Genomic DNA, 25049 nt, shown 5'->3' on the forward strand with positions numbered 1-25049 from the left:
ATGTCCAGCGCTGCAGTGCAACGTTCACGTCTACTGTTTAAGTGACTGAAGAGTTTTCGGTTCCTTTAGTAGGCAAAACTGTTCTTATAGTCGAGAACGGCTGACAAATACAAGATACAAATGGCAAAAGAGACATTTTCAGGCTCCTTGCAGGATCCTCTAGAATTCTGTAAGAGTTTTCAGATAGGATTTGAACACTCTCAGATAAAATCAACACAAATTTCTAAGACCAGCCTCATCCTTCTATGTGTTGTAGTGTGCATTGCAAACCCAAAGCCCTTCTGCCTGGAGCGGCGCCTTTGGTTGTGACTGAGCGGACGGTTAACCTTCAGCCAGCAGACTGTAAGAGCCTTGAGCCACACCAAGGAGCCAGAAGATGTGGGGAAGGAGAACTGAAGATAGATGTGGGAGCCTCCTCTCGACCCAGGACAACTTTCAGTGTTAGAAACAGAGAGGAAATGGAGAATAAATAAAGAAGACCTTGGCAGTCCTGTAATAATTAAATGCCACTCTATCCAATCTACATAAATAAACTGTGGGGGAAGGTTTACAGTTATGGTTAAAATCATTTTTCAGGGCTGACTGGTCATGTTTTGAAACAGTGCATGTTTATTGCAGAAAGCATGTTTTACATTTTACATGAAATATTTAGTTTAGTTTGGCTGAACTTGGGCACATGACTCACAGGAGATTGATTCTCAATGTGTATTCCAGTGTGACATTTCCAATTCATCATTTGTCTTGACACTAACAGGAAATGGAAGGATTTCCTTATCACATTACTCTTCCCTCAAATCTCCTGTAAAGTTAGATGTGTTTTAATCAGCAAGGAGACTTTTTTTTATCTTCTGGGCCTGCTGCAATTCAAACAGTGTCACCTGTTTTCACCTCTGCGAGAAAAGTGCTTGAACTGTTTTCTGTGTTTAAGCCACTTGCCTGGGCACTGTGATCAGATAACTGTACCATTCTCCTCTGGAGGACAGAGCAAATAAAGACCCAGGTCGTGCGATTTAGCGAGATACACATCAGCCTTTAGGCTGTACTGCCCATTGTGGATCAATGCAAAAACATGGCAATACACTTTTCAAGACGTGAATAGCCTGTTAACTTAAAAACAAATACAAAGAATCTGGATTTTAAAAATGTGCCTCAGGCTCACGCCTGCCCTTTAGACCTTACTCTAAAACCTGGCTAGGGGAAGTTGTTTTTTTCAAAACAACTGTCTGCAACACGCTGGCTTAATCCCACTACACAAAAAAAGGCATTTTAATGGAAGTATTACCTGGTAATTGGGGATTACACAACAAGTAAGTATCAACTAGAAGGACTGGCTGACAACACTACTACAACTACTCATAATAAATACCGAGCAAGTGGCTTTATGTACTGATACCAAAAATATAAAAGGACTGCAGTTTATCCTGCAGATAACAGGAGTGAAATTGTTTATTTAAAGGTTACCTCTTTGATTGACTTTATAGCAGATAAATCAATCAATCAATCAATCAAGGTTTATTTATCAATGGACGAATAGTAAAATACAGCGGTGTTGTCTGCAATGAAATGCTTTGTCCTCGAGCTCGTTAAGAGGGACATAAGAGTAGAAGGGCAGGAATTTATAGGGATTAGATTAACGAAAAGAAAAAAAATTAGGATACAATAAATTGCACAATTGCAATTTGCAATACAATTTACAGGTTGTGCGAAAATTCTGGTAATAAAATAATTCAATTGAGTGAATTCATGTTAATTCCAGCTCTGCTAATGCAAATTTTCCAGGAAAGTGATTTTTCAAATAATGTTGTTTGAATTTCTGTCTGAACATAGTTCAAGCAGGACTGTTTCACCTACAATGCTGGATAAACTCAATGACATGTTGCATTGCTTGAGAGGTAACATCACCGAGGCCATGGCAGTGATCAGTTTTTCGAGTGATTTTACTTGTTGTAGCATAATTAAATACAGTAGTTATGCAGAACATTGAAAAGCAGAAATAATTATACTCTGTCTCTTTAACAGCAGATGCACATACAAGTGCACACAGTAATTTTGGTCCGTATCTTTCCTTAGCAAACTGGCTAGAACATGTTAACAGCCACACTATACAATGAATCAATGATCTTGGAATGCGCATTCTTAACAAATTGCACTTTGAGTAACCAAGCGTCAGACCTTTGCATGCAGGGGTGCAAATACTTTCGGCGTGTTATAGTATGGTAATGCCTCTACGTGCACTGTACAGTGTATTGATAGGCGTTTCTTTTTACATTGACTTATAACCCGAGCATTCCAGTAGGGGGCGATATCACCCCAGGATGCGAAATTCAACAACCACGACCGAAGTCTTCAACCACCGTTTTCGAGCTTTAGAAGCAAAGCAGGCTGATATAACTAGGTCCCTTGTATATGATGGCACACTTTAACACACACAGTTCCCTCCTGAAGATACCTGTTATCAGATACGCAGTTCCTGAGCATTAAGCTACCGAGTGACAGAGCTGTGTGTCTTTTAACTGGGGTGCTGCCTACTGGTTAAATATATTCTAATTACTGGGGCAAGCAGGCAGAAATGTGTTAATGAATCCTTCTAGTATGTAACTTAATTCCTCCAAGGCCCCTCGACTGCCCATACACGTCCCCGAGCCAGAGTGAAAGCATGCGCTGTCCAAAGGTCACATGTCAAGGTCAGAGGTCGCAGAATTGTGACCTTTCTCTTTAGATCGGAAGGGGATTATCTGTATCTAATAAGATTTCAAAAGAGAAAAAACAAAGCATGGTCATTAGGAGTATTCCAGTGTATCTTAGCACAGGGGAGTTGCACAACAGTCTCCGATTCGCACTATATTAGAATACAGAGCTGTGTATGTGGGCGGATAATTACAGTACAGACAAGTGTGACCATATGTGTCTATTTTAATAAGGAAACTTCAGCTGTCACACAAGGTATTCTAGAGACCACTAAGGAATCAAAATAATTTTAAAAGGCAAATGAGGAAACGCTGGAAGAGTCCTTGGTATTTTTCTTTTAATGCCGAACGCGTCGCAAGATTCAAGCTTTCATATGGTTGAGAGACACTTCTGTTGTCTACTTCCAGATATCAGTTCTTGTCTTATACGACCAATAAAGCCATTATAACGAATCTGTATAGTCACCGGTAGTAACTCATTAGAGAAATAAAAACATAATGTCTGCATTATTACAGTGTTTGGTCAAACCAGAGGACGACAAAAGCGTCGCTTATTTAGTCTGGACACTGGACACAGGTAAATGACAGGTAATACCTGTCATTTACCTTTGTGCGTCAGAGTTCAAAATGTATGTTTTGAGATGCTGAAACAGTGAAAAAATGATAACAAATGAAGATGAGAGTAAAGAACCCCCAATTCCAATTGTCAGCCTGTAAGTCGGAATAGCAGGGTCGTGTTAACGAAGTCCAGCAGCGGGGCTGCGCCAGCTCTTCTTTCAGTCGCACAAGCCGTGCGGAGCGCCAGCTGGATACTCCCAGTGCGAGAGACGGGTCCGCCGCCGCAGGTCAATCAGGACTGAGCCAGACCCCGAGACCCGAGACAGGGCCGACGGGCAGAAATCAGAGCCCCACTCGCCGTGCAACTCCAGACGGGAGAACGGAGTGCGAAAACGATCAGGAAAACAACACATTGGAATAAGCGCCTCAGAAGACCGGGGTCTGCTAAAATGATTTAAGAACTCGTTTTAACAGCTGGAGTCAGAGACGTTTTAGTGTGGGGGTGGGTGAAGCACTGAGATCGGTCTCGTGTGAGCAGAGGGCGGGGGTCATGTAATGGAATGCAATAATAATAATAATAATAATAATAATAATAATAATAATAATAATAATAATAATAGTTTGTGTTTTTTATTAATGGATTATAATGACATTAATATTATACGTATTATAAGTGAATACACGTTTGTTACTCATCTTCCAATACATATATCCTGATCAAACATGAGAACGATATTCTGGTTTATCAGCAACATGTCTAGAAAACAACGAGACTTTATACACACAAACAAGCTGAGTTTACTGAAGTGGTCACTGAATACGAAACAGTGCAGGAAAATGGAGATCGATCTAAGGTAAATATCGCCCTGAAAGGCTCTAATGTTTCTGCCGAGAGAAACATTTAATCCCCACGTCGCAAACAAAATACATTTCAAACAGACTTTTGGTAAAACAATTCACTGTTGTAAAAAATAGATCCCCGGCCTCGTGCATAAATACGACAGGATTGACAATGGGAAAAAAATAGAAAATTGAATTGCCAGTTTATTTTTCATCTGTTTTCCTTTTAAAAGACCAAAAGCCTGCACAGATCGATCATTACAGTTCACTTTGACATTTCACATGTAAACACTGAAACGCTGTGGGGAAATCTGTATTGCTCCCTGTAAGCATCATTCATTTTCTGAATTAAGTTTTCAGGATAACAGACTTCAGGACTGGTTAAAAATTCAGACATTCAAATGAAAAAAAAATTACCCACATTCACTAAAGCAAACTCTACCCCTCAGCTGCTCCCCTAGTCATTAATTAGGGGACTGTGTCCCAGATAAGCATCTCACCTTTGGCAAAAAATAACATTGCATCCTATTGCGGGTAATTACATAGCAGTTTGCCATGAGTAATGTGATTGATTACCTGTGTCAGCAATCCCAAGACAACCCGTTATTGCAAAAATGATTTCCAAGACAAAAAGTGAGGAACACATGTATATACCTAGAAGAGCAATTGAATTAAAGCTTAAATCCAGATACAAATACAGAATTATAATAGTGTAGTGCAATGAAAACCTTACTGTAGGTGTGGATGCAATTATACTGGATGTGATGCCTAACTTGACTTGTTGGTATTCATTGTGGCATAAATTAATGTCAAATGTCTATGCATCTGCATTTTAAATCAGTTATAGGAATGCTTATTATTTGAAATTATATTTTTATGCAAAATAAGATTAATAGGACAACAGCAGAAATAATAAGAATATTAAGAAATTACTATTTTTCCAGAAGAGGCAGCAGATTTTCTAAAGGCTTGGTCCTCACGAAAGAGACGCCTACAAAAGATAAGAAATGAAAGTAATTTAGGTAAAAGAAGGGCAGGTACAGTACTTTTCATTGTTTTCACTACCTTCCTGAAAAAAAGTATTCATTTAGTCAAACAGAACTGGAAAGTAATAACACATCCATTAACATGAAATTAATATGCAAATAGTTATTTCTATTACCTAACATGAATTATTACTGAATTGTTTCTTTAACGTAGGCATTATGGCTGGTGTAATGCATAACTTTCAGTTACACTATATAAACAAATGTTAATGTATAACACAGAGGTGCTTGAACATTTTTTAGCCAAACTAGGTGTCTTTTTGTTGCAGTTATAAAATCCATTTGTGCTCTTGAAACAAAAGCATAATGTATATATATAGACAGCACTTGTACTTTGAATAAACTTTTATGTGTCACATGTAACCAGGTAAGACTCAGGTAACTATCCTCTTACATTATCAAGATACTTTTCTATATTTCCAAGACCCACATGAATAGCATATACCACATATAGAAGAGTGCACATTATCAGTGTTTATGGGTAATCTATCCTTTTAAGGTTCTCATTAGTCAACAGGCGGTATGGCTCATCTGCTGACAAGTTTGTCCTGCTCATTGTGTTGTATGCGACTTGACAAATCCGATACACTCACCTGAGGCAAGTTCACAGAGGTAATTCAGACCTGCTGCCTGGCAGGGTGACATTCTAGAAATTGCACTGTGTCTCAGTTACCGTGGACAGGGTGGAACTGGTGGACTGCACAGTCAGTTGAGACACATTGGCTGGTTGTAGGAGAATGAAGCCACAGACACAGTGGATTGTTAGCCTTGGCTCTTGGATCCAAGTGGAACATCAAATGATTTTCTCAAGGATAAGAGAAAAGTTCATATTTTTGTCTAGAATCAAAATACTGCCACTCAGCTTTAAGGGCTTAGAAGGCCTTAGACATGAATATATCAGTAAACTATTATTACCTTATACACCTACATGACATCTATATTCTTTGGACTCTTTCAGTTCCCAAAATGAGACTCTGGACTATGGGAAACCCTGAGAGATGGCTTCCTGTTCTGATGCCCAAGGGCTGCCCAGCCCATAACAGATGTACCTAGATTTCTGTTAAAAGTTACAACAGCGTAGAAACTGAAGATGTGGTAGGAGGGGTACTGTTTCTGTTTGCTTTTGGTCTTATTGACAAGATAAGAAGACATGCAAACATAGGTAATTTTCTGGGGAAGGGCTCATATAACGTGCAGTGCACTACCCTGTCTGGAAAATAAATTAACAAGAGGGTCATACTTTAAACCTGCATCAATATCTCTACCTCATACATTAGTCAGACCAGCTAATCTGCTGTCAACACATTGTTCGTTTGTTACACAGCTCGCTAACATGAAGACTGAATGTCTTTTAGATACCTTGAAGCTTTTAAAGTGTAGGTAGATGGTTTTCCAAGTAGTACGTGAAGGCAGTTTTGATCTTCGAATGTGCCGACAGTGAATTTAATGGCCAGTCTTAAGTGATTTTCGAAAAGAATTTCAGCTGTAATGTACTGCATCTGAGATGTCTGAGAGTGCAATAAAGAAACTATTTGCTGAAACCGAGCTGATGCTTTTTGCTGGCAATTTTTATCCATCGTTACCTGAAGTATTCATTTCTTTTTGGCAATAAGGGCATATTATGCCACATGACATTTTTCTTCATTGTGAATAAGCATATAGGTAGAGGGCCACTTTAACTGGTAAAACATAACACAAATACAACCTGGTATCATGTGGTAAAGTGAGTGAGATCTCATATCCTACTTTGTTTTTTTTATTAGTTTATCAACTTACCTGCAAACACAATGTCTTAGTGGCCAGACAGGTGCTGTAAGTAGAGTAGCTAGGGCAGTAACTGGTACCATTCCATCTGTCCCAGAAATTCCAAAACAATTTCGTATCTTAAAAGCAGGAGATACTGCTGTAGGAGGTCCGTTTGGTTCAGGTGCTCAGCTGAAGTCATTTAAAGATCTCACGGTGCTGTCTGTAAACGTATGGATGTTACCTGCAGTGTCCTGACTCAATTCTGGGCTCACATGTGGCTTCCCCACAGTTCTGTCATAATTCAATTGGTGAAGCATTTTCTCTACTCCTCAACCTCATCTGCTGTGTAGTGGAGATGTTGGCCCAGAACAGCTGGAGGGTGATGGCCTATGAATACTGTCCCATTCCTTTGGGAACTTGGGGACCTTTTGGAAAGAAAAGAACCACAAAAATCAAATTTTCATACAATTCATTATAAATTAAATATGCAGACACTGCATTCTTCTGTGTGCTGGAGATTGAGGACTGCTGTTATGCCTGGGTGTTTTGGGCCATCAAGTTATCAGCATTTTAAGAAAAAGAAGGTAATACTCCATATTATATATGACCTTTGAAGCCAGGACACAGTTAGCCAGGAAGATGGAAGTTTCCTACTCAAACAGGTCACATACAAGCAACTTAACACAATAAAAGTACTACTTAAGACACAAGCTAAAATTAAACAAATCACCATGTGGAAAGTGTTTATTGTAGGTCTCTTAAGAAATAAAAACATCCATCTGTCTGGGACGAATTCATCAATGCTGTTCTTTTATCTTTTCCCTTCTTTTCTTGTGAGACAGATAGTGTCAACATCTTTCCAAGTCCTCAAAAGAAACAGTAATGGTAAGCATGTGTCACGCCCCCAGTACATAAAAACTACAACCCTTAAGAACCCAGTTCATTAATCTTTCTCGAAGTGCCGACCAGGAATATGACAGTGCCTATTGTGGAAGGATAAATAGCCCAGGTCTACGCACAGTCCCCTGTGGCACACTGTACCTGTCAGAGAGCTGTGCTCACCTACCTAGCCAGTGATTGGAGAATGGGATTCTCTCTTTTCACTGTGGGTCTCAAGGCATTCCTCTCTCGGAGTGCTTTATGTCCAGCACTATCCTTCACAAAAGCAGGCTGCATTGAAACATTTTTGCAAAACATGATCTGAGGGGGCTCACATTCCACCTCCTTTGCTGTGTGCCATGCCTGGCCATGTTCTCCCGGGTGAGTTCATGGCAGCTGCAGGGCCTTTTGTGTTCATGAGGCTGTGGTAACAAGCATAGCTGGTGCAGGACCATCACAGCAGACACTTCTATAAGAAGAAAAGGCGTGATTGTTTTAGATATCTTCTTTCTCTTTCAAAAGCGGTGCAACAATGCCGTGTATCATAATTACCATGATAAAATTACAGTAAAGCCCGTCGAAAGCCGGATTTGTCTTTAAAGGCAAGGTGAAGCTTTAAGTGGTATGATAACAGTGGAAAGCTGTGGTTAAGCAAAGTAAATGTGTGGTGGTAGAGGAGGAAAACAATGGGGAAAATATGTACAAACACGGTGCAGATTTACTGAACGACAACGCAATATCTTCCTAGGCTAATCCATGGCATTAATACCAGCACTTTACTTGAATTTCAGAGCTGTTCCTGTCTGGCTGTTGTGTCACACAGCATCCCCCTGCTATTAGTCTTACTAAAGCAGCACATGTGGGAATTTCATGGAGAACACTTTGACTCGGCTGTTTCCTAAATATGAAAGTAGACACCAGCAAATATTTAAATTCACAGCTCTGTCCAGGCGCCTTGAACTACACATCAGCACACATACAGTGCATATTACAGTCTCCTCGGCAAAAGACATAAACTTTGCAAGAAACACTACTGGATGGAAGCCGAGCGGAGTTCAGCTTTTCAAAATTAATAACTTTGCTGCTGGTGAACCTGGAGGCAGAATTTATCTTCTCCTCACACATTGTCTCACCAAATTCCAGCTTCAGTCCTTGGTAATTACATCTGCGAATCACTCAAGACAGCCAAAAGGCTATACATTGAGCAAAGTACTGCGAGAGACCGGCTGCTGATTGTGAAGTCGAGCATTTTTCACAGCATGAAAGGGCTGCAGCGAAATCTTTCATTACGTTTCGAAACCTGGAGAAAAACAGTGTGGAAAAACCACACTTGAAAAGTGCATCTAATCTCCAGGGGTGCATGTGTAGGAGATTGGAGGTTAAGAGCTCTGGACTTATACCCAAAATATCGTGGGTTCAAATTCTCATCAACAATGTTTAACCAAATAAATTGGAATAAAAGTGACCTCAGAAAGGGTTTCGAGAACCAGATCCTCTTTTTTCTTTGCTGTAAAGTTTCAGTCATTAAGGAAACTGAATTGTATTATGCTATATGTTTGGCAAGGAGGAAGAAAAAGGAAGACAAGTAAATGATGATTCTATATTGCTCCCCCCGCCCCCAAAACAAAATTGTGTGTAACAGAGGAGAGATCATGCATGGCATCACAAATAACACTGCATGACATAATCGGAGCATTGAAGTAACTGTGCCACACCTGAGAAGACTTTGATACAAAACATAAATTCCTAATAAGCAGGTCTCTGTCCCACACACTGATAGTACGATTATCCAAGGATGAGCACAAGCAAGCATTGGGTATGCTGTTATCTCACAACAAGCTGCTGCAAATCACTTTATACAGTATGTCACAGGAGCAACATAGTGAACTTCTGAGACAGTAGAATTCCAGTCATAACATCACTGATGGGGCACGTTCAGAATGTCAATATGCTAACACAAGCCAGAAGGATCATGGTCAACTGTAATGGCCAAAACACTGCTTAGCAACAGGAGAACCTACCCTCAAAACACTGCTTGGGAGCAGGAGAACCAGTCCACAAAAAGTCATCAGCACATTGTTTGAGTGACCCTGTGTTTTATAATCACTCTTCTTCTTTATAATCACTCGGGTGACTGAGGCGTGCACCCTGTTTTAGAAATCCATTGGAAGTTTCATTGTTTTTTTATGGGCAGGGGGTGGAATAATTCACTAAATGCAAACTAAAATGTACCAGTGTATCATGCTAACCAATCCAACCAAGGGTGGCAGTTGTCTGTAATTGCTAACACATTGGGTCTGAAACCTTTGGTCTGACCCATGTGGCCCCTCTGTACTTGATCTGAGTTTGTTTCTTCCTCTGTCTGAAACTGTGCTCATTCTATCTTCCACAGATACCCCCTCCCTACGCCGACTCTTGGCAGTGTCTGTTTGTGTAGACTCCATATGGGGTTGGTTGTCTCAAGGTCTAACCCCCAGCTTGGGTGCTGTCTGCAAGTAGCCATGGATATATGGAGCCATGAGACAGGAGAAAATAATCACAGGGATGGCGTTTGTGAACCGTGTAAAGAGTCTCTGACTTTTTGTTTAACTTAATGTGCTGGGCATTGGGCAGTACAGCAATGGGAAGGCACCCCATTTTCACACGGTTCTACACAGCGCAAGACCACACAAGACAGAAAGAATAACCAGCGTGTGAAACAAAAACATGGCGCTGTTCTGACAGGCAGCAAATAGAATTAATTGATTAATTGCTCATGTAGAGCAAGCGGAGTCGTTTGTCGCTGTTCGTGGGATCGATGCTAACGCAGTTTGCAAAAAGATGCAGGAGTTTCTCAAGACATACAATTCACTGCCGAGTTTTGAAAAGGAGCTCTCTGGAGGTCTGAAGGACTGTTTTTAAGTGTTTCCCCTTCCTGCTGAGATGGAGCTATTTTCGCACAGAGGACAGGGAGCAACCTGTCACTCAAAGCAGTATGCTGAATGTTCTCAGTTTAATAACTAGGTGGACTGCCGCCCACAAAACAGCTGTGTCTTTCCGCTGCGAGCAGGGAGTGGGAATTGCAGTTATTTGCATGTGTGTTCTGCTAATTTCTCAACACTTGGAACAGGCATGTGAGGCATGTGCAGTGTGCTTTGGAAATATAAATCTTGGCGTCACATGAATTCACTGTTAGTAAATGTGATGTATTGAAACTAATAAAGAAATCAGAATCACGGATAGCCATGGTATAGGATCTTTGTCTCATGAATAGCACTGAACTATATGGAAACTGAATGGAAAAGCCACCCTGCTACCCAGCCCTGTTATTGAAGCTGATTCTCTGGCTTCCTTCAAGGAATGGCTGTCCAAAAGGAGTTAAAGGGGCAGAATGGCCTCCTCTATTCTGCAGCTGTTCTTATGTTCGTACTGTTCAGTTCAGATCAGGGTAAATGACATTTGTGGTGAGACTTAACTGTGCTGCTCTGCCATTGTTTCTAAATGGAAAGTCGTGATCGTTTAATACGGTCGTTCAGGCTGTGCTGCAGGCCTGGCAGGCTGGCTGTGCGGCTCGACACCTCGACACCAGACGGGAGCCCCCATGCTGTGCTGTTCCTCTCAGCACTCCGCTCCTGTCTCTGACCCACCCGCAGATGTATCACAGATCTGCCTTCGTCAGAGTCTTGTTCTGACAATGGCCTGTAACCCCATCAGCGCTCACCTCTGCACACAATCATGCAGCACCCCACGGCCTGGGGCGGCACGTGCCGGGTGCGAACTGGAGTGTCGTCTGGGACTGGCGCAGTGCCCTGCCTGTGCGTTCTGCTCAGCTCGTTATCCCCGCTAGGTTACCCGACAAAGGGGCTGCTCACATGGTGCGTTCTCTCCGGTAACTGGGAATACGAGAACGCATTGGTGTATCCACAGGCCAAGCAATGCGTGTCTCAGGGTTTAGCGTGTATGCATTAAAAGAAAACAGACAAATGCTTGCCATCCCTGCGGTCTCTGTGGGGTAAGAAAAGACAGATGTGTCTTGCAAAAGTGTTAGCAAATATTTATAACCCATTTGCTTTAATAAAGAAAGCTGAATGTTTTTTAGTTTGCTGTATTTTCCAAATTACTAATTGTAAAAAACGATGTAAGAGATCTTAGATCATGACAGTTATTATAGAGATATATCCATTTTAAACATGTTGCATGGTTTTATTTTATTTTAAAAAAGCCAGCTCATGTGTCCAACTAGACCCCGAGGAAAACAGATGACCTTAAATAAATTGTAATGAAGACAAGGAAGGGAACTCGTGTTACTTGATACAGTTTATATTGCTTCATGATTATCTGTTGATGAACTAGATTTACAGCTGATCCAGGGCTTCTGCATGGGAATTTCGCCCCTAAGTGGCCTGGAGATCTTGCCACCTGTTCTGCTCTTAAGTGCATCTCCTTTTTCCAAAATCTGAGACTTCGGAAACTGAAGGCTAGCTATCTGCCATTTGTCCTAAAAAAACTGTAAAGACAGCTGAGGTATAATTAGAGTTAATGTAAGATAATTAGGGAAAATAAATATAGATTCTAAGGCCCCAGTGCAATGACAGATGCTCTAGTCACGCTCAATTAGTGTCAGTGCAATTATATTGGTATCACAGAGACCAAGGGTCTTAGGAACACATTTGGATAAACACAAGAAAGAAGAAATAAGACATTAAATGTCTTCGATTTTTCAGTCTCAAAACCAGGTGCGTTCCTGTTTCAGTGATCAATATTGGCTTCATTAAAGGTGTGTTTGGCTAATTTCCTGGTGTTGCGGCTGTTTTCTCGAGCGCTGTGTGCCAGGCTGAGCTGGTGTGGGCAGCAGGAGCCCTCAGGGAGTCCTACAGCTCTGTTTACTGCCTGTTGCCCAGGACCCTTTGTTTCCAATGGGAAAACAAACCTAACGAGTTATAAATCAAGGGCTCTCCATCTTGCAACTGTTACGTTTGTTATTGGAATAACATGTCAGCACAAACTAAGGCCTATATGAGCAGAAATGAAAAAGACCAAAAAAAAATCCCTTCCATGGCATAGAAATTTTTCCATCGTAAATTTGACTGCAAAAAAAAATGTCCTGCTTGTTTATAATAAGTCGGGTTTAGCAGTTATTAGGTGCTCTGGTTTTTTTTTTTCGGTTGTTATTCGAAGTGCAGGGTTTGGGTGGTTTCGGGCTCTCATGGGGGGGCAGAATGAAGCCGGCCTACAGGCCACCCATCTGGAGAGCAGCTGATTTTGGGAATGGAGCGCCACGCTCTGCCCCCCCACCCCCACCCCGACTCGGCTGATGTGTCGGACAAGGTGAAGCCTTTCAAGACGCAGCCAAAACAAGCAAATCGTAGGCCATAACTCTTTGTCTAAGCCGGTTTTGTTTGACCATAAATTACTGAAATACAGTGCTCATGGGATTTGATTCATTTAGTTAAGAATATTGAAGGCGTGTATTTATAGATTATGTACAGTATATGTACATTGACGCCGTCAATGTCCCAGGCAGGGGGGGGGGGGGTGTCATTGCTCTCTAGTTCGCTGGCCGTTGCAGTAACCAGGATGAGCTCTGGCTCAGAGACCAGCTGTCACTCTGGTCTGGACTTCGCCTTCACCTACTGTATATTGAAACAGAGATCGCTAACCAGCTGTCCAGGCAAACCCATTCTAAATGACCACGATGATCAAGGGTTTAATAGTGTTCAAATATAAACAATTCATCCCCTATCGTGTAATGGAGCTCTGGAGATCTCTTTTACCTAAGCTACCTGCAAGAGGGCAATCAGTTCCTGATCCAGTGACAGCTCCCATTGCCCCTGAGTCACACAATGCCTCTTTCTGCTCTAGGCAATCTGACCCTGCCTACACCTTTAGGTGATTTCTAGACCATATAGTTTAGTGTACTGTCAGCGATGAGCAACTCAAGCCCTTGAGGGCCACAGATCTGAGAAAATCTCTCGCAACACGTTAGTTAATATGTAATCATACAACAGAAAACTCATATACGATCAAGTTAGTACACAGTTCACTTCATTTGCTATGATGAGGTAAAATTGGTTCTGTTTTAGTGTGTCTTGTGTGCCCGTATTTATGAGTTTTGCTGTGTGAGCTTTTAGCATGATCATAAACGCTTAACTTCTGGTGAAAAGTGACGAGAGACGCAGCAAAATATCTGCTATTGTCTACGGTTGTTTCTCTCGGTGTGCTGTTTACGTACGCGTATGAGATACAACATTCTTTTAAAGAAATTGATGCATTTGCTTTTAATTGGTCTAGTGAAGAGACAGGAAGTGGAGATGACGGGGCCCCTATGGAAATCGCTCTTGTTTGATTTCTCCTCCTTGAATCGAAGTGATTAATGAGCAAGGGAAACAGTGAACCGCAGAGATTAAAACCGCATGCCTGGGTGCAGGACTTGTTGGGCGGAATGTAAATAAAACACAGCATGGTTATTTTCGGCGGCACCGCTCATCTTCTGCAGCTTACCTTTGCGCGATTCAAGAGCACCGTCCTGTCGTTGTGGAAATAAAAGTGAATTGTTTTTTTTTTTTTATCATGCAGTCATGCAATTCCAGCCATGGATGTACGACCGCTCTTAAACAATAACCATTTGTCTTCTTGTGTTATTATTTGCATGAAGGAGCAGCATGTTTTGAATGAATAGGGGTGTGGTACTACTGCCACAGCAAGCTACAGTATTTGCTGTAGCGTAGCTGTGCAGGGACATTGCTACACAATCCTGCAGACATGAAAAGGGCAACAAGCCCCCATATCTGAGAGGCTACCAGTTTACCTACACAGTACAAGCATCTGTACAAGAGAGGCAGGAATCAAGATTAAGTCTGAACATACATGCTTTGAGCTGCTGGCACTGCATTATACTGAATATATGAATACACCAGAACCTATGAAATGGGTTGAATTCATTTATCGAATCAACAGCTAGAGACCTACATCTACTGGATCACAGCATATATGGGCTCACCGCATAGTGCCTTTTGACCAAAAAACATTCCTGTAAACAGGTTTGACATTTGTTACAGCCTCTGTCCTGCTGTTGACCATTGCAAGCAGTCTGATAGGTGAGCCATGAAGAAGTAGTGCAGCAGACGAGAATGTACAGATAAGGGCATCTTTCTTCCTCCAATAGCACTTACTGGGAGTAAGTGCACCGCTGCTATACTGTATATTAGAGCAGAATACAAAGGTTCTATGGGGAAAATGAAGTGGCCTACCACAAATGCAAAAAATAAAATGTGTAATAAAGAACAGGGTCTGTGTTACAGACCACGCCCATTAAATAATTAAAACAACAGCAATAATTAAGGGGTGTGTATCGCATAGTACTTCCCTGAAAAGAAACTGTGCATGGAAAGATGATACAGTGCTTTGGTAAGATATAAAATGTGGTGTACACGTAAGACCCAATGTTGCAGACCCAGGAAACCCCAGCAGTTTCACTCTGATAACCCTGACCACAGACAAAGGATGACAGGATATCAGCCTGGACTTCCTTGAAGCTCTTCATGATCTATTATGATTAATGTCCCACAAACCCATTGCACGGAGGGGGCCCACCATCAGACCTGGGACCCCCAGAGGTTTATTTTTTCCAACTGGGAGTTCCTTGCCTCCATCTCACAGGGCCTGTTTATTGTTATGCTAATCTGTAAAGCGCTCTGTGGCAAGGGTTGTGAAGAGTGTCATAGCAAATAAGAGCTTGATTATTATGAATTAACCTGGCCGCAGTTTTATTCAGAGAGTACGTTTGCACCCATTTATACAGCTGGATATTCTACTAAAACTATTTTCATGAAAACCCTCACTCAAGGGGTTCAATAGCAGTGGCTTGCTTGGGACTTGAACCTACAATCTTTCAGTTCTAAGTGCAGAACCCCAATCACTGCTTCTCACCAGCTGACTGATACAAGACCTATAAGACACAATGAAGTGGCTAAATCTACAGTATGGTAGTCCCACTGTAGAATCTGCCACACAGAGGGCATCAAAGCAATCAGCAGAGCCAATCAGGCAAGGTCACACAAGCTGTTGAAGACTTTGACCACTCAAGAGTGTTTTTGCTGGTGCTATCTCAAGGCAATTATGGGGGTGTATGTGTTCTGATATGGACATATGTGTGACACTTTCCTGTTATGGATTGATGGTTTCTTAATGTGTCTTCTTAAATTCTGCACGTGTTCCAAAGAACAAATGGACACCTTACATGTATAATTTAAGGAATTCATGACCTCATGCTCGAACCCTTTATTGTGAAAGATGAGTTTGGTTGCAGTGCATGCAACATGTGAATCATAAACATTAACTGGATGACAGGTTTGGAAATTCACCATATTTTCCACGCACGCTTTTTGGAGGGACAGTATATATAACTGCAGACATTAATTTGATTAATCTGTTTTACTTGATCTCCTAAGACTATTGGCATGGAAGGAATCCAAGCTTGGCCATGGGAGGGTGACACCCGACTGCCTAGTCTGCCATTCACAACTGCATGCTCCAATAAGAGCTCAAAAATAATATTAGCAGGAACTTTCATAGGGCAGGCAGGTTTAAAATATCTGTGTGCTGGAGTGTGTGTGTGAGAGTGCCATTCCAACATAACCTAAACAGTCTATTGCCAGCCAATGACCCTGCTTTGATGTGGTTTAAAATAACTACAACAGCCAGAAGGAGGCAAATATTTTGATTTTTCTAACTGACCCGTAAGCAGTTTTCACTGTGAAGCCTGTTCTACCAATTTGGCAGGGTGGGCCTGTGTCACGCCACATGATGAAGGAATGGACAAGGACTTGGAATTAGAAAGGCTTTGCTATAAAGTAGTCAAGAATTCAGTCTATCTGAGGCTTCAGTTATAATATTATCTGTACAAGACACAGTTAATGCTAACTCTGGTCTGATGAATATGTTTCAACCTCCTGTCTCAAATGGAAAGTACAACACTCCTTCTTTAATTTCTATTTTATGTGTTAAAGTTTTACTTCACTGTATACTACTTTAAACATTGTCATGTTCAAATCCTACTAATATGGTACAAGACGGTTCTGGCACAGTCTCGGTCTCTCAGATTGTTTGCCAAGAAACATTACAGATCTTAAGAAGATTTCTATTTTCTTCTCCTTTCCTCCCAGAAAGTCATCAGTCTTCACTTGAAGCCCGTGGTTCCTGTGCAGGGCCTGATAAGAGCTATCCCTTCCTCTGCAGCTAAGTGCTGCTCTGATTAACTGCTTCTCCTCCCAAACACTTCCTAGGGTCAGGGGTCAATAAGCCCTTAATCACAGACCCCTGGCCAGTTAGTACCAACGTTCTACTCCCTGCTATTAAAGCACACTAAACGTTCTCTACTGATCTTGATAGTAACAATCCCACACACACTTAAGCACATGTATTTATTATATTAGAATCAGATATTCATACATATGAATGGTATCCTTATAGCCTCTTTCATTTTTAGAAATTACGATACTATTTGAGTTAAAATCAGCTATCTAATATAGATGAAACAACTCGCGCATCAAACATTAGCATGACTGAATGTTTCATATCAAATGTTATTGTGTGATTATTACATCAGAGGCGACAATCTTTGTGATATTCCCAAATCCACGGTCAGATTCCTGTCTTTCATTTCTTTTTTTCCCCCTTCAGATGTTTGTTTCACATGGTGAATCGCATAATGGCAACTATTCAGGGCAGGAAGGTGCTCTACCCATTGTGTGCTATTTAAAATTATGCACAATGCGAAGCAATAACTTTGTCATCGGTGCCATTATGTGGAACAACAATGAAGCCCCCATCTTAATTGAGGCATCTTGTGTGAATATTTATTTTATTACGTCAATATACAATTTCTTTGTCAGTGTGTGGCACAGAATTTGTATCAGTCTTAAGAGAAGGGGAAAAAGAGAGAAGAATTGAGTGTTTTGGAAAAAAAAAACTTCACAAACAGAACAGCTAACAAAGTGTCCTTTCTGTGCCACTTCCTTCCTCTCTGATTGGGTTAATTAGTGCCTGTTGACAGCGGCTCCCAGCTGAGGAGCAACCAGCCAATCAGCAGGAGGCATCTGTCATCCTTCGGCCTGAGAACAGCTCGCACCCAGAATTAAATCCTTTGTCTCCATGGCCTTGCCGGCAAGCCGATTCTTTCTCTTCTTGAAACGCAAGAAGAGTCGTGGAGCCAAAATCAAACGATCACGTTAACCAAATTAGAAAACCGGCAAAACATTATTTTTGTCTTTACAAACAAATGCCCTAGAGTGTGGTTGCGCTGCAGGCAGTAATAAAGGAATGACCCGCTTCACGTACTTGAGTGTGCCTGCGAGGATCAAAGGTGGACACGATCGTACAGTACGCACGCGAAATGGACCCAGCAGAACCCAGCTGTGATTGGCAGCACCAGGATCCTCAAGATCCAGTTCAGCCCGCTTCGCAATTTGTCATATACTGAAGAACATCAACATCTGCTAGTGGTCTTGGGGAAGCTCAGTTCCTTTATATTTTATAGGCACCTTCAATCAGCAGCTGAAGACCATCTCAACTTTGATCAATTAAGACCATAACTGGTTCAACGAAGCAAATGGTAACTCTGCTGGAATGAGGTCCAGCAGATCTCTTGAACCAGAGATGGACTCACTCAGATGGGTCAAGAGAGTCTTACCCTCAGTGTGGTAGTGCATACTAAGCCATGAATTCTTTTCAAAACTGGAGTCTGAACAAGCATTACTTACAGTCTGGTAATAGATGACTGGGTGCACATCAACACTAAGGCCAAGGTTTTTCAAAACACAATATTCACTTGCTTTTAAAATCGACCCAAAGATGTACTTAGGAATTTGGTCATGTGCATCCATGACCAGCCCTAAGGAGATGCATATGAAAAGAGGGATAACGACCTCCCTTGTGCAAAAAACTCACCACATTCTCCGAGTAACGGAAAGTTGCATGTACAGTGCTGTCTGATGTGAGGACACTGGCTCATGAAGTACCTGAGCTTCTCTCACCAGCTCACGATCCCTGGTTCTCAGTTTTATTCTGTGTTGGGTTTAGCTTCATCCCATCTGCTCTTTCCGTACAGTTAAAAACAACACTCACTGCACTTGAGCCATGTTAAAAATAACATGCAAGCCCCCAAAGAAAAAACGACAGTTAAAGTGGAGAGACAAAAATAATTGCAAGTCCAGATGATCCCTTTTTTACTGTATTGTACAGTATGTGAAACTGGAAAGACCCTAAAAGAGACCAGCTGCACGTCAACCCTGTTCCATGCTAGCTTTTCTAAGTTCTTCCCTCAGAAAAAGTCAAGCTCGGCATTCAGGAGCTGCCAGTGGACACAGTTCCTCAATGGGGAATAGGTCTCCAACAGCACCTTTGGATAGAGAGAGGCAGCTGCAAGAATCACCAGAACAAAAGCCCACATGCTCGCCCTACTGTTTTTCGAAACAGTATCCCTGTCGGCAGTACCCACGTTCATATAATAGACCTTTAACAGAAACTGTCAACAGACTTTACAAGTGGTAAGCCAATGTCTAATGCAGCTTAATTGGATCACATTAGCAGCTATTTGTACTGTACTGAAAGGGGCACACAATTAAAGTTTGTTTAGTGTGTTTCTTTCTTTTTGGAAAAACTAGAAATAAAACGCTGCATTCAGCCCACTGTTTACCTACCTGATTCGCAGAACTTAGAAATCTGTAACACGATTAAGACGTATTAAAGCAGCAATGAAAAGGACCGCTTGCCGTGCGCAAGGTGCTATGTGGAGCAGAGTCAGCACCTGAGGTTTGATCAATAAAGTCAAGCGACGACACGCAGATTTGCACTGTAGAAAGGAGTGCAGCACCCCCCTCCGTCCTCAATAGCGCTGCTGAAAGACGGCAGCAGGTGAGATAGTGAGACATGGATACACTGTATCTATTCTGCAAACATGTTGGGAGACACAGGCCCTCCTTTTTCAATACCTTCTTAATTCAGGTTTTCAGCGTGCGGCCTGTTACAGACCCCCATGTTTAATTTACACACAACAAAAAGTGCAGAGAGGTCACGTATCACACATTTCTTTTTAATAATTATTTTTCTGGTGGCAGCAGCACAGGCCAGCTGCTGAGAGCTTTTAAAGCTGAAACAAACAAACTGCAGACGGAAAGAGCAAACTTGATTCTTCAGCCAAAAGCCCTGCTTGTGCTACTGAGCTGTTCAGTGGGGATTTTTACACAGCTCCCCCTACTTTCCACAAAGTCCTTTGACCTTTCATGATAAATTTTATTTAGAATAAACTGTTTTCATAATAAACTGTTACACTTCAAGAAAAATATTAAATTTAAGTCGTGCTTTATCACACATCCTTAAAAACATAAGGCACACAACACACTTTTCACAAACTAATCATTATTGACTTAAAATGAGTTTTTTTCTTTACCTTTCCCCACAATTTTGTCAATTTGTCACCCACTTGCTTCATAATTTTCAGCAGTCTGACTCTCTCAGGCCAGCTACTTTATGAGCCATGCCTAACCATGACAATCAGGCCAACGGGCAGCCGCTGCACAATTGGCACAACTCTCGCTGACCGGACAGCAAGCCAACAGCGCCCGCAGAGAGTGACAGGGGCTGCCCTTGCCTTGAGCTCCCCCAGCTCTAGGGCTGCTTGGCCATTTGTGTGCTCAGATCCCCGGCTAGAATCTGCAATGACTGGACTGTAGGACTACACCTGAGCCTCTTTACCTGACTATCTCACGATAAACATTCATGTCATCAGCAGGGCTTGCTAAAGTAGTGTTCCTCCTTTCACTGGGAGCTGATCAGATTTTAATCGTAGCCAGATTTTAAGTGGCTGTCTATAGACTTTAATTGCAGCCAGCAGCCATATCACCCTGCAGCTCGCAACTGGCAGCCCACCGAAGCCCAGCAGGTGTGAGCCTGGTCAGTACCTGGATGGGAGACTCCTGGGAAAAACTAAGGTTGCTGCTGGAAGAGGTGTTAGTGGGGCCAGCAGGGGGTGCTCACCCTGCGGTCTGTGTTGGTCGTAATGCCCCAGTATAGTGAGGGGGGACACTATACTGTAAAAAGGCGCCGTCCTTCGGATGAGACATAAAACCGAGGTCCTGACTCTCTGCGGTCATTACAAATCCCAGAGTGTTTCTTGAAAAAGAGTAGGAGTGTTACAGTACCTTGGCGTCCTGGCAATTGGCCCTTACCAATCATGGCCTCCTAATAATCCTCATCTCTGAACGGGCTTCATCACTCTGTTCTCCTCCCCACTGAGAGCTGGTGTGTGGTGAGCTGACGAGCACACTGGTGGTGGTGGAGGGCATCCCCATTACCTGTGAGGCGCTTTGAATGGAGTGTCCAGAAAAGCGCTATATAAGTGTAAGGAATTATTATGACTAATCCTATTTAAAGATGGCTGCCAGTGTGTCTTGGCAGGTGGGGGGTGTCTGTTCTTCTCATTCACGACAGAAACATTTGTTCCTGCAGCTCTAACAAGGGAAAGTCCATTTTGATTATAAAAAACCTACATACACCGTGTATCGGAGTAAGTTTTTCAAGTAACGTTACAAAAAACCCAAATGTATAAATCTCCCAACTGGAGAAAAGTTCTTCTTCTGTGAGTGACCAATAGATGGCACTGATGTGTAGCTGTCAATAGGAGGGATTTTATTTGAAAAGTCAAGAACAGAAAGCCAAATCATAACATCTCCCCCCACAGCTACTGAAGCACTTTGTAGAAGAACTCAGGAGGGGTGAGTCAGCACGAGGCTGTCTCCAGACAGGTGCTGCCAGCTCTCTCCTCCTGTCAAACACACAGCCTGCCTGTCAACCTAATACCATTTAAGACAAGGCTCTTCTTCTTACAATGGATTCCTGATAAGCAAATCACTCTGATGGAGTAGGCTGATGGAGAGCTCTGACTGTGCTGTTCTTTTGAAAAGCAGAGCCTGAATTGAGCTCAGGCCTGGTGCTCTGGGGGTGCGTTGCAGGCTGAACCACAAAGGAGGATCCGAAGCCACCTTCCTGTGACCATGTAAATCTAATTTAAGATTTGATCTTTTTGCCGGATAAAGAACTGTTGAGACAAACTGCATTTCCATCTCACACAATGTGTAGCAAAATAGAAGCGGTCTTCCTTGTATCTACTTGAAATGCACTGTAAAACACTTAGAAACTTCTTCTTTGGTCATAATTCAAAATCCAGTTGGTGGTAGACCACATGTATCTGAGTTGGTGTGCACAATTCATCTTAAAAGACCGGCTGCATAAAATTCTTTAAAAATCACTTTAATTTTAATCTAGTCATATTCATTATCAGCTCTTCATCATAACTTTAATCATCATCCTCATTTTTCGCCCTCCATGCCAGAATTTGTGCAAAGATTCTTTGCTGTTGAGAATGATGTATTGCATGTCTTATTGTTCTCGAAACGGTCCATATGGCACTGAAATACATATAAACATTTCACGGCAGAATTTAATCGTCTTCTGCCAAGACTTGTCCAAGATTGCTCAGAAAAGGCTACACAGGTATGCATGCCAGCTCGAGGAAAGTGTTGAAATAACATGAGGCAATATACATCTTACAAAATAGATTATCGGTTATGATATACATATATATGTAAAATACAAAATCCAGTGTCTCTGAAAAGACCTCAAGGGTGAAGGCAGAGTTTACCTTGAAAAAATAATAAGCCTGCCTACTGTAATAATTGCTGAGGGTCCAAGATGTGACTGAATTCCTATGGAAGAACTTAAATGCATTTCCAAGTGTACAGAACTGGAATGCTATGGGAAAAGCATTATCATAAATAGTATGTAATCATGGTTTGTATGGTTTATGTGATATCAAGCAATTAGGAACCCTGTAATGTTTTTTAACAAAACAAATTAACAGGCCACAAACATTAGTGCAATCAGCAACTGCCTAAAACCATTTTGCAGCAAAACCACCCAGAACAGGGCAAGCAAAGGTTGGCAAGGCAGTACTGCTTCAGCTGTGATTAGTGCTAGATGGCTTTCCGTGTGTGCGTTCTCGTCTACCACTCCTTCCCTTTGCCCTGAGCTGACTGGCGCCGATGGCAAGGAGATAGTGGACACGACCTCCTGTGCAGCGCCAGTGAATACTCCTCAGCTGGACAGGGCATCAGGAAGATCAGGCCTGAATGTGGTCCAGCCGGACCAACAGGAGGTACGTGTGATGTGCTGGGGGCTGACATCAGCACACGTACTGTAAAGCAGTAAACTGTCTTTAAGTGGCAACTTATTATACTGTATTTATAAGTCAATTATTTTCAGTTTTGGGACCAAGACATTTAGTTTACAAAATTGTCCTAAAAACTAAAATCGAGTTGCAGTGGTTTGCAGTACTTTATGGGTTCTAGCTTGTTGTTTTTGTAATCATGTTATGATGGCCATTCCCCGTGATATCATTTATGTACTTATTTATCAATTTATCAAAAATGTTACATTACAGGCGTGTTAAAGCCTGTCTTGTATTTTGTACAGTATAGCCCAATATTCTTTTCAATATTGTCTTAAATTTGTGGACTGATTTCAAGTTACAGAAGATGTCTTCTAACATGATGTATGGTAGCAGAACTCTTGTGTCCAGTGTAGCCTGCCCAGGGAGCTCTTATATAATTCCTTGTCCAAGAGAGCCACAGTCCTGGAATTGTATTACAATTTTGTACTTTATACTGACAATGAGAAGTGACTTGGAATCCCTGTTAAACTGTGCTAAAATAAGCAAACAACGGGTCCAGTCGAGTCAGAACTCAGCTGGAACAAATAAGATCAGACAGGAATCCGGGACACACACACTGAGCAAAGCAATTACACCCTTCTGTAATGCCACAACATTTAAACTGATTTAGACCGCTTGTCTCAAGCTGTGCACAGATGAGAGATCTGGGAAAAATTCCTGGTGTTTTTGGAATTTACAGAAGGCACACATTGAATGGGCACCACCACATTCAGTGAAGTCCCTGAGACAGCTTCATTGCTGGGAGAGAAACAGCTGCTTCTTAGCTGAAACATCCTGAGAGGGCAGAGCTTTGATGAATGGTCTGGAGACAGAGGTAGTCCAGCTTGTAGCTGCTGGGGTTGTCTTTGGAATAAACAAGTTGGTTGTTGGGTGTTAAGTAATCAGCCACTGAGGCTGACAGTGACAGGTTCAGGAAGGATTATAGATATTACATTACTCCTGTCTGAGCCATACAGGTACTGACAGATAATAAGCTACAATTGTAGTAGTTGGGGTTCTGGACTTATAACTATATTATAGGTTCAAACTCCAGGTGGAAAACTTCCGATGTATCTTTGAGTACAACAGGTTTTGAAGTATTTCACGCAGTTCACTACAGGATCATGCCCAACTGTTTAATTATGTATATGGAACTTGCTCTGAAACATTGTCAGTCAAATAGTAAAAAAGCTCTTGGACCCTATTGAGAACATACTGATACCTGTAAAATTCAACAAGATAGCCAAAATGTATTTTGTAGCTCCTGTATGTCCTTTTCCAAAATAGCCAGCTAGATTATTTTCTAGATAGGTTTTTTTATTAATCATGATTTTTCTTGTTGGGTCCTTGTTGAATTGATTGATTAGTTTTGGAAATTGGGAGGGAGAGAGGGGGTAGTTAAATGTGCCTTCTGATTTCCCCCAGAGGGAAAGAAAACAACGCAGAGCTCTCAGCATTATTTAACAGGCTGGAAGGAGAGGAGATAAATGTAAGTGCTTTTGGACAGGACTGTTTTCATAACAAATACACAGCCAATATAAAAAAAAACAGCCAGGAAGATTCCACAAAACTGTTAGCCACCAACGTGTCCACATCCTCTACTTGAGTATGAAAGCGTAAAATCAGGAGCAAGATTAAGATTGGTACTAAATAACGTGAAAGCATGCTTCCGCTCTGAATAATTATGGAATTCCACAAAGAGCCAAGTTCAGTGTCACAGTCTCATTTGAGGTTGGTTGATGTTGGGGGGGGGGGTTGGGTTTCAGTAGGTATCCTGCTGAACTTTGACCTCTGCCCCTTTCCCAGAGCATTCTGGGAGAGCAGGAGCTCCTCCAGACAAGCCAAATGTTTCAGCTGTCACTCTCCCTTCTCTCTCTCAGCCTCTCACTTCTATTAATGTTTCCTGGTAGCAATGTGACAGGGCTCACGTTTGGCAGGAGTTTGTCAAAGGAGTATGAAAGACTGCAAAAGCTCTAGGCAAGAAATGTGAGACTAATTAGGTGGATGTGCAAAAGCTTCAAAGCTTGTAAAAACAGCACTGTCAGTCAC

At 41.8% G+C, this 25049-nt stretch overlaps 1 long non-coding RNA gene across 2 annotated transcripts in view; it reads right to left on the reverse strand.

Annotated features, from left to right (window-relative positions):
• Positions 1-3903: 3903 nt before the first annotated feature.
• LOC148641473 (uncharacterized) overlaps positions 3904-25049 on the reverse strand; it is a 109363-nt gene continuing 88217 nt past the window's right edge. Inside the window, exons 3-5 of one of the 2 annotated variants that reach the window (XR_015929771.1) lie at positions 7944-8225; positions 6908-7302; positions 3904-5854 (exon numbers count right to left, since the gene is read on the reverse strand). This is a non-coding gene — a long non-coding RNA (uncharacterized LOC148641473). Of the gene's footprint in view, positions 7303-7943; positions 8226-25049 lie in introns of both variants that reach the window. The other variant, XR_015929770.1, reaches the window with a different exon arrangement.

This window comes from Lepisosteus platostomus, chromosome 24 (genome assembly GCF_059453375.1).
Source record: "Lepisosteus platostomus isolate fLepPlt1 chromosome 24, fLepPlt1.hap1, whole genome shotgun sequence".
Taxonomy (NCBI): Eukaryota; Metazoa; Chordata; class Actinopteri; order Semionotiformes; family Lepisosteidae; genus Lepisosteus; species Lepisosteus platostomus.